The sequence below is a fragment of the Arachis ipaensis genome, chromosome B3, assembly GCF_059453495.1.
Source record: "Arachis ipaensis isolate K30076 ecotype BB chromosome B3, ASM5945349v1, whole genome shotgun sequence".
NCBI lineage: Eukaryota > Viridiplantae > Streptophyta > Magnoliopsida > Fabales > Fabaceae > Arachis > Arachis ipaensis.
Window position 1 is genome coordinate 131,644,525 of NC_142438.1, and position 9,748 is coordinate 131,654,272.

At 31.6% G+C, this 9,748-nt stretch overlaps 1 long non-coding RNA gene across 1 annotated transcript; it reads left to right on the top strand.

The window, feature by feature from the left end:
• The first annotated feature begins 3,255 nt into the window (after positions 1-3,255).
• Positions 3,256-6,876, top strand: LOC110270338 (uncharacterized). Its single transcript, XR_002359760.2, has 5 exons — positions 3,256-3,385; positions 3,599-4,024; positions 4,824-4,889; positions 5,626-5,671; positions 6,470-6,876. It is a non-coding gene; the product is annotated as an uncharacterized LOC110270338 (long non-coding RNA).
• The last annotated feature ends 2,872 nt before the right edge of the window (positions 6,877-9,748 follow it).

Genomic DNA, 9,748 nt, shown 5'->3' on the forward strand with positions numbered 1-9,748 from the left:
AGATATTCAAACAGCTAGTTTCACGGACAATATATTTGATGCCACACTTTTAAATTAGAATAATTTCTTTTCAAATAGCAAATAACTCACATCTAAAATAAACCAAGAAAAAATGCTACCCGAACAACCCATTACCCAATAGTCATTAGAATCTCTCATTACACATCCAAAATCAGCCACTTAAAAATCACAAACCAGACTAACATCACAATTAATATAAAAAAAGTTAGCTGACGAAAGTTTTTAAAATATCTTATGATTTAAACATCGAAATAGACAAGACTTCTTAGCATGCAATCCTATAGAGTTAGTCATGATCTAGCATTCGCTACCACCTTGTAATCAAATCAAGGACTCTGAACATTCAAAATGTAATTGTATCTACTTTTTCACACCACCACAATCCCGTCCCAAAAATTGATTCATTGTCAGACATAACCTTACGCAGTTAAGACACAAGAGACCTTCCACCAACTGAATCAACTAAAGAATAATCTAATATTTGCCAAATTAAAATAGATTTTTTGCAGTCCTACAAACAATATTTCATAGTTTTTGGAGCTTCATTACATCTTTGACAAATGTCTGAGTTAGACAACTACCGCTTGTAACAGAGAATTTCAATGAAAAGAACATTATATAACCCAAGATAAATGTTAAACTTTATTTTTTCAGAAATATTAAAATTCTATAACCACTATCAACTGATATAAATATCCCAATTGAATTTTCTCTTTACAAACTATCTATAATTTTATCTAGCATTATACATTTTTAGCTGCTACTCACCATCATCTCCACCCAGCATCCTCTCTAATTTAAAAATAAAAGTTAAATTATTAACAATCTGCTTGATATCTGAAGTGGAGTAACCATTTTAGGCCAATTCTAAGACTTTTCTCTTCACAAATTTACAATAAAAATATTGCTAAAAATTTATATGTATATATATTTATTTATTTTTAATTTATAAATCACAAATTTAATTTAATTCAAACTACTTAAAATTACATCGAATTATCTAAAAATAATGATCAAATCTAAATTGCGCTACTAGTAAAATTAATATTTAGATAAAATGGATTTTTGACATAAAATTCATTCAAACTGCATTAAACACTTTTAGATAAAAATATGTAGACACTAGGGTCTAGACACAACATGCTCATGCTCGTGAAACTGTTAGTCATGTATATAATAATATCAGGTCAAATTTTGTAAATAAAAAATTACTAAAATAAAAATAATAATAATAATTAAATTTTTATTTTTTTTTTCAAGAATTTTTGCATTGAGTTGAGACATGATATGGTTTGGGGGGTAGGTTACTGGGACGCGTGGCAAAATACTGAGTGGAATGGGTTTGGGAGAAGCGTGTTGTTGGTGGTGATGATAGCATAGCCTGTTTGGAAACTGGAGTTTTTTACGGGATGAGGGACCCTCATGGCATTGATTATGAAAAGGAAGGGATGTATAATGTATATATTAGATAAGCTAGGAGTGCCATCGATGTGTTGTTGACTGGGATTAGACTCTTGCTTGCCGGTTGCGCCCTTGCCTTCAGTTACAGGGCAAGCAAGCAACTTGTGTGGATCACGCTCATGCAACACATGAAATTTAGCTTCATTTCGATACTGTGTTTGAAAGTTCAGTGTATGCCCATATTGTATTTCCTTTTCACAAATATCAAAATTATTGGGTAACCCATCTTCATATTCCCTTAAAAAAAGGAAAAAAGTTCTCCTAAGTTATAATGGATAAGGAAAGAGGGTGTTTTTAGTGTGGAAGTGATTTGAATTATTTGTGTGCTAAATGCTAATACAGACAGAGAGCTCACTGAACTTTTATTCATTATTATTGATTGATGTTTGTGTGCCTTGTAAGGCTGGCATCTCATTATTCAAACTATTAGTTTATCCGCCTCTTTTGCCTAGTTAAATAGTTACTTTATTTAGTATATAATAATTATCTATAGTAGTAGAACTACAATTACAACCAAGTTGCCTGCATGTTCAATGGCTCAAATTGATTAATCATTTCAAAAAATGTTAGGAGATAATAGTTTTAGTGTAAAATAGAAGATAATTGGCTAATATTAATTCAAATGTAAAGTAAAAACAAAGAAAAAGTATTAGTCTAGTCATCCAAAATTTTTTTTATGTGACTTACTCTTTTTTCTTTTTGCTATTGCTTCTATTAATACGTGGACTGTGGTTCTGGAAAATGAAAACTTGGTAATTGGTATTGCTGGTTTTCTCTTCTTTTTGTTAATGTTCTAGTCCTGGATCATTGTGGACATTTTGAAAGATTGGTTACTGCTGCACGGCATGTCAATTTTGTTTTGGCTTGCCTCAATTATGTAGCTGAATCCGCACGTAGCTCTCGTTGGTACTAATTTTCCATTATTAATAAATGCCCCAGACATTAACCAAATAAACCTGGCCCAATTATGGAATCTCAACCTACTTTGAGCTAAATGACGGCAAAATTATGCAGACAGGTGAGACAGCGTTGATGTACTTGTCAACTAATACTATGCAGAATTGTATAAATGATTGTACTGCCTCACACAATTTCATTGTACACAACTAATTATGAAGAGTCTAATTATTTAGCTTTAACCTAATTAATTATACACTACCTACACCAAGATACCAAAAGGGCTGGCATCAATGCATAAATTCATAATCAAATTTGTATAAAATTAATGCAGCTCCGTAACCAAAAAATTGAAGAAAAAACTATTATTGTATGAACTATGAAGTTCAACTATTGAGCATGATGCCCGTGGAGAAAGGAATAAAGCTGCTCGTGAATTACCAAACTAGACTCTGTTTATCCTAATTTGGCAAGTAATGTGGGTCAAAGATGCTCCCTAGCGACCATGAAACTGTGTCCCATGGCCATTGATGTATTCTTGTTTCTCCTTGCTAGTTATGTCAAAAACCAGTGTGTTATATGTATCATGCAAATGATACAAAATGAAAGAGAAAAAGGGTTATTTGTTTATTTTATTTTTACATGAGTTGTACATACCAATGGTTAGTGTTAATTCTTTGGAAAAATTTTTCAGTATACTAGTACATCGACAGTAATTTTTAACCATTAATTTTAATTATATATATTATATATATTTTTTATAATTAAAATTAAGAGTTAAAATTTATTAAAATATGATATACCAATACATTTAAAAATTTTTCCAATTCTTTGTATTAGTTGTGATAACAGTATTCTCTCTTTCCTGTAGCATGCTTCTTGACCTGCGTTTCTGGTCGCTCCTGAAAAGTCAATGACCAAAAGGTCCCCTGTACTGTATAATTTATAGGCAACAGTTACCAAGAATAGCTCCCAAGAGGCCATTTGAATAAGTGAAAACTGCAAGGTAAAAACAACAGACACAAAAGATCCCTTCCCTTTTACTATTTGGCCACTGGTTTTGCAGAGTACGAGATTACACTACAATTTAAAAGCATTAATTAATTACATATTATCAATCACTTATTTATATAAAATTAGTGTAGGTTCTCGTATAATTCACCACCCCGATGAAAATGTTGACACTGATCATCTTACCATGTTTTGTCACTCTCAGCAGAAGCCTTTTGGTGCCTTTACCTGTCATTGTTTCCACAGAGTTGCTCAGAGAACCAAAGCCTGATGAGCTTGAAACACACTCGGGTAGGATGTGGAATTGCAAAAGCTTTATCTTCTGAGAAGGCATTGTCATCTGCTGCAAGGATTGTTAGGCCATTACTACTCTTTGCTGCTATGAGCTCTTTGTTGATGCTCTTCATGATCTCTGTTATTTTCAGCAGCATGGTTAGGACTATGAATGTTTTTTCCTTTTCAAGGATTCTGGTTATGTCATATAGGGTTGAGTCACAGCAATCTGGAGCCTGAGGCGATGGTGCTGATGCAGGTGCCTGTGCCATTGTGACTGAAGAATTCAAGGAAGAAATCAAGAGGACTAGAAGTAGGGACAAGGAAAATAGAGCTTGCTTCATCTTCTACTTAATTATTGGTAATGAAGGCTTTTAATTTGGTGTTTTAGAAAGAAGATTTAAATGATATTATAGAAGGCCAAAGAAATGATAGAGATTTGGGGTAGGTGGAATATTAGTACTGCCATTTATTCCAAACCTTAACCTATGCTTTAGATCGCATAAATAGGAATAGATATTAGATTCAAACATGTACAGTAGAATAGATTAACATACTATTTTTTATATGTTAGTACAAGGAATATGGTTTGAGTATGGGACCAACAATTAATACACAAGCTCCAGAGAAGTACTGAATAAACTCTAAGAACATGGATGATGATTAATACAGATCAAGTTAGTTGAGACTTAGAGAAGAGATTGAATTTAATTTCCCTTTTTCCATGCTTGCATTCTTAGTATTTCTCTGCAATTATCCATATATATGGCTTTTAAAAGGTATTAAAAGACTTCCATATAAGTAACTACCATTAAAAGGGTTTAGGATTTACACTGATGTATCATATTATATTATATTGAAGTTTCTAGAAGAAATAAAACATAGAAGTCCAAACCCCTTAAAATGTCCCACTCCCGAATGAGATAAGGCCTAGTTAATTGCTGAATGTCCCACTCCCACATTGTTGCCTTAGTATTGTAGTCTGTTCCATCTTATTTGCAATTTTGCATATTAAATAGACACCAGATTTTTTACATTTTTAGTAGAACAGTTAATTTCATACATGCATGTTATATGTATACTGGACTTTGCCTTTTATGATATTGAACTTTCAATACTCTCTTAATTTGCATGGATCCCGTCGCTACACGTGGCAACAGACTTACCGCCATTGCCGTTGATTTGCCTCTGCTCTCAACAATCGTTCCATCGGTCTCAGCAACACCGTAAGTATTCTCTCTTTACTCTCTCTGCATAAAGCAGGTTGTGAGGTTTTCGCTTTTCGCTTTGCTTTGCTTGGATTTATATTTTTTCATTTCATTCCAGCAGATTCTTATTTTTGGTGTTCATGGAATCAATAGTAGATTCTTATATTTTTTCATTTAATTGCGATGCTGAATTACAAAGCTATTGATAAGGACGCAGTGCAATCAAAATTGTGCAGTTAGGAGTGGGTAATTCAGATATATAGGAAAACATTATTATCATTGTACTTAGGAATTCAGATAGGTGACAGTATAAATTAGACTATTAGACATGTGTAAAGGAACATGGTATGTATCTCTGCCACAATGTTGGTCAAAGTAATGATAACCACATGCAGAATGAGAAAATGTAAATTTTTATTGCATTGGTGTAGTATTACATTTGTATGTGTGAAAAGAAAAGAAAAAAAGAATGAAGAAATAATAAATAGTCAAACACAGACATAGAACCTTAGGAAGCAATAAGTAACTTATTAGTTCCTTTCAGTCTTTTATTTGATCTATCCTTCTTAGTTATTGTATCATTTTATTTGTTCCTTTCAGTCTTGTATTTCTTCTTGAGTTTTGTGCATCTCCAATGGATTATTTGATATTGCAGCTTATAAAAAATAGAAGTTGACTCATGAAAGAAGACATTTTCTTTGTAGTTTTTATTTTATTCCTTTTTTTCTTAGAATGTTTCATTCTGTTTGTCAAGGTCTTTCTTCTGCCAGTTCCCAACCTTCTTGCTGCTGCCGACAAAGGTAGGCATCCTCTTTGCATCATTGACTCTGTTGATTTGGTTTTGCTTTTGGCTTTGATTTGGGATTGGCTGTTGCTTTTTTATTTATTTTTTAGTTTTTTTGTGATTTTCCTGGCTTGCATCATATAAATTCTTATCATCTAATAATTTGCTTTTGTTTTTGCATGATACTATGTATTCTTTATAAGCTAATAATATTATTAATTAATTAATTAAATTACGTAGAGGAATAATATATATACATAACCTTATCTTGGTATCATATAAATTCTAATCCCAAAGATACTATGCATTCTTTATAAGCTAACAATTTTTCAGCTTTTTTAATAAAACCATCAAAAGCCTAAAACATCTTGGTATCATATAAATTCTAATCTCAAGGCACATAACCTTATCTAATGAGATGGGCTTGCTTGGATGCTTTACTAAACAGTAAGGCTAGTATCTATGAATGAAAATTGAAAATAGAGATGTAATTGAAATATGGAAGTATATATGATGATGACTGCTACTAATATATAGGAAATTATTAAAAGTTTGGCAATTATAATTAGTATTAGGAATTTAGGATTTAGTTAATTACTATTTCTCCAATTTATATTATAGATGAGATGATGATGAATTTGTGCTTGTCCACTGCAATTGTTTTGTAACTATGAACAAACATGACAATATGGAATTGGCGTCTTTCCTGGTGTTTGAAACGGTTTATTATTAGCTTTACGATGTTGGAAGCTAAGTATATTATAAGCTAAGTATATTGTTATTATTATTAGAGTTCCTTTTTTCTACTTGGCAGTTGGCAATGGCTTCTGAGTTTGCAAGCATGTTGTGTGGTGTTTCCTCCTCGGAATGACGGTGGCAGATGCTATCACATACTCAAGTCCTTTGTTCCCATGTCCATGAACTTCAATAACCTTTATTCTCTCTCTCTTCTTCTACAAGAAAGAAGAGCCTTCAATTCATATTCCCAGGTCAAATATACCACCAGCATTCACAATTTCTTCTTCTTGTTTTTCTAATTGTTTTGAATATGGTAGAAATATTTTTGAATATAATGAATGGGTTGTTAGATAGGAGACCGTGTTTGAATTTGTAGCTACACTGATACTGATGCGTGCCACATGTTTGATCAAAGTTCTTAGTGAGTACTAGAAAATATGCTGCTTTTCTATTTTATTTATTTATTGTTTACTATTTTTTAAAACATATCTATTAAAATCGACGGAATAGTTGTCGCTTTTTAATTTTAAAATAGACAAGAAAACCCAAATATAGACACAGAATTTGTCGATATATGAATAATAAAATCGACGGCAACTGTGTTGATTTTATTGGATCCAATATCGACAGCAACGTTGTCTATTTTAGTAAGCATATTATAGACAAAAATATTGTCGATTTTATTTGATCAAATATCGATAAAAATGGCGTCGATTTTATATAATATTATCGACGGCGATGTTGTCGATTTTAGTAAGAGTGTAAAATTCTCAAACTCATATTATAGACAGTAGGGCTGTCGATTTTATTAGCATTTTGAAAAATCGACAAGCTTAATAGCGACCAACTCCGCTGTCTATTTTACTGTCGAATTTTAATATTATCGACGGCTTAGCCGTCGATTTGGCCGTCGATTTTAACGATGTTTCCTGTAGTGGTAATGACTCAAAATATTAAGTCAAGTGAGTAAGATCAACCTAGGTCTATTGTTAGGATCTTAAATCCGAATTAGATTCATTGTCTTAAAACCCGATGCAGATAAAGTTCATGTGTCCTATCTCAAATCGGCTCAAATTGAATTTTCGTTGTTAGTTAGATATAATAATAGATACTCGTGTGGGTACGACGGTGAACCCCTTTTTCCGTCCTTCGCTCCCGTTTAAAAAATATATATATATATCCCCCGTTTGCTCTCCATATTTGTCGCAAGTCCCCCTATTTAATTATCCCCTTAGCGAATGCAGATATCCACGATTATTTATAGACATTCTTTGAAAATTTTTTTAAAAAAAAAACAAAGAACACTATAATAATAATAATAATAATAATAATAATAATAATAATAATAATAATAATAATAATAACAATAAAATAATTAATTCAATATAATTCAACACAACTCAATATATTCATTATAAAAAATAACACTTAAAAAAATATAAAAACATCTTCCAACATAATAACATAATATAATATTTTAGAACGAGACTAAGCAACATAATGACGAACTTAAGAGGCAGAAAAAGTGAGTTAGAGGAAGAATAGATACAAAATTAAGACTAAGAATGAGTTTAGAAAGAAAAAAGAGTTTAAATTGGAGACAGAAATTAGGATTACTAAATTTAAGAAATATATATATATATATATATATATATATATATATATTTAAATTGGTTGATCTTGTATTGGTAAAGAAGGATCTTGTAAAGGCTGAGGGTCAGGTTGTATCGTTTGGATATTTATTACTTGTATTTGTGATTGTATAGCATGTAGACGTATCATACTTTGAACATGAAAATAATGCATCCTTCTAACATGATGAATACGTTTATTCTTAATATTTTCTCTAAGGATTTTTATCGATTTTATGGTTTTGGTTTGTTGTAGTAACTTTATAGTTCTAATAATTCTCTTGTTTATCTTCTTTATTTCTACGTTTAATTCTGAAGATTCATTTATTAATTCTCTTATTTTCCTTCTTATTGCCTGACTCTTGTTTTCATTCTTCTTCTAACAAGCTTTAAAGAAGTTAGCCTTTTTTGAAACTTTTTCATGTTATAAGAATAGAAATAATAACTAAGAGAATAAAGAAATTATAAGAAAAGAAAGCATAAGATAGTAAGCTTACAGAGATGAACTTGTACTATTATTGCTTGCAAAGTTGATACAAACTTGATAATGATTATAAATATTGAGAGAATATATGAAGTAAGAAGATTTAAGAGTAGAGAGAATCCTTGAGCTTTCAAGTATATGATGATCATGAATGAAGGAGGCCTTTGGTATTTATAGACCCCAAGTGATCACTGTTTGGGTACTATTTGCCGACAGTACTGTTTGCTTTTATTATTTGCCGACATTTACTGTTTTGCCGACATTTACTGTTTTACTTTTACTTTTTACTTTTACTCTTTTTTTTTTTTTTACAGAGATCATTTTTCTTTTATGATTGGGCTTTTACATGGATTTCATATAGTTCTTACTACATTTCAAATGGATCTTGAGAATCTTGATAATAGTGGGCTGGGCTGGACTGTACCTCTTCGTCTTCTCCAAGAGGTACTGTTTGTATTGCTTGCAGAGAGCTTTGGATATCTTCTTCCGAGGTTGCCGCTGCTAGGGCTGCCATAATTTGTCGCTTCTGTGCTAAGAATTGAGTTTCTTTTTTATATGCTATTTGTTCATTGGTGGCGCTTGAGGCTGTTGTTGCTGGACGCTTTTGTGATGTTGATAACCATTGATCAATAGCTCTTTTACTCAGCAGATTTATATCATATTTATTCCACCATTTTATTTTTATTATTCTTACCAAATATTGTATGCTTGAACATTCTTCATATGCTGCTGAATCATATTCCCAGGTCATAATCCAGCTTATTCCCATAGCTGCTATAAATGAAATGAATTTATACTCTTGTAAGAATGATGACTTGCTTTTAAAATATTCATACGCAATGCTGGCTTCTTTTGGGAAGAAGGCTTCTATTGGTCCAAAATTCTGGAACCATGAATGGAACCATTTGGGAAATTGTAATGAGATCCCTTTTCTGAACCATATGAACCAAGAATGGGGACTTGGTGATAGGAATAAGATATGGTTCCATGCTTCTTGGTAATCATAATAGGTATAGTTCTGAGGTTCGAATTTCAAAGAGAAGCTTTTAGACTGATATGGGGGTATTTCCCACTCTTGTAGAGATAATATTTTCATGATTTTTATTTTTGAATAAACGGGCTGTTTTGTATTGGAGTCTCTATAATGTGTTAATTCAATAGATCCGGTGTCTACTAATATGAATTCATAGAATTTTTGGGTTTTTTGTGGGTTAATAGGAATGTAATGAAAGGTATTTGG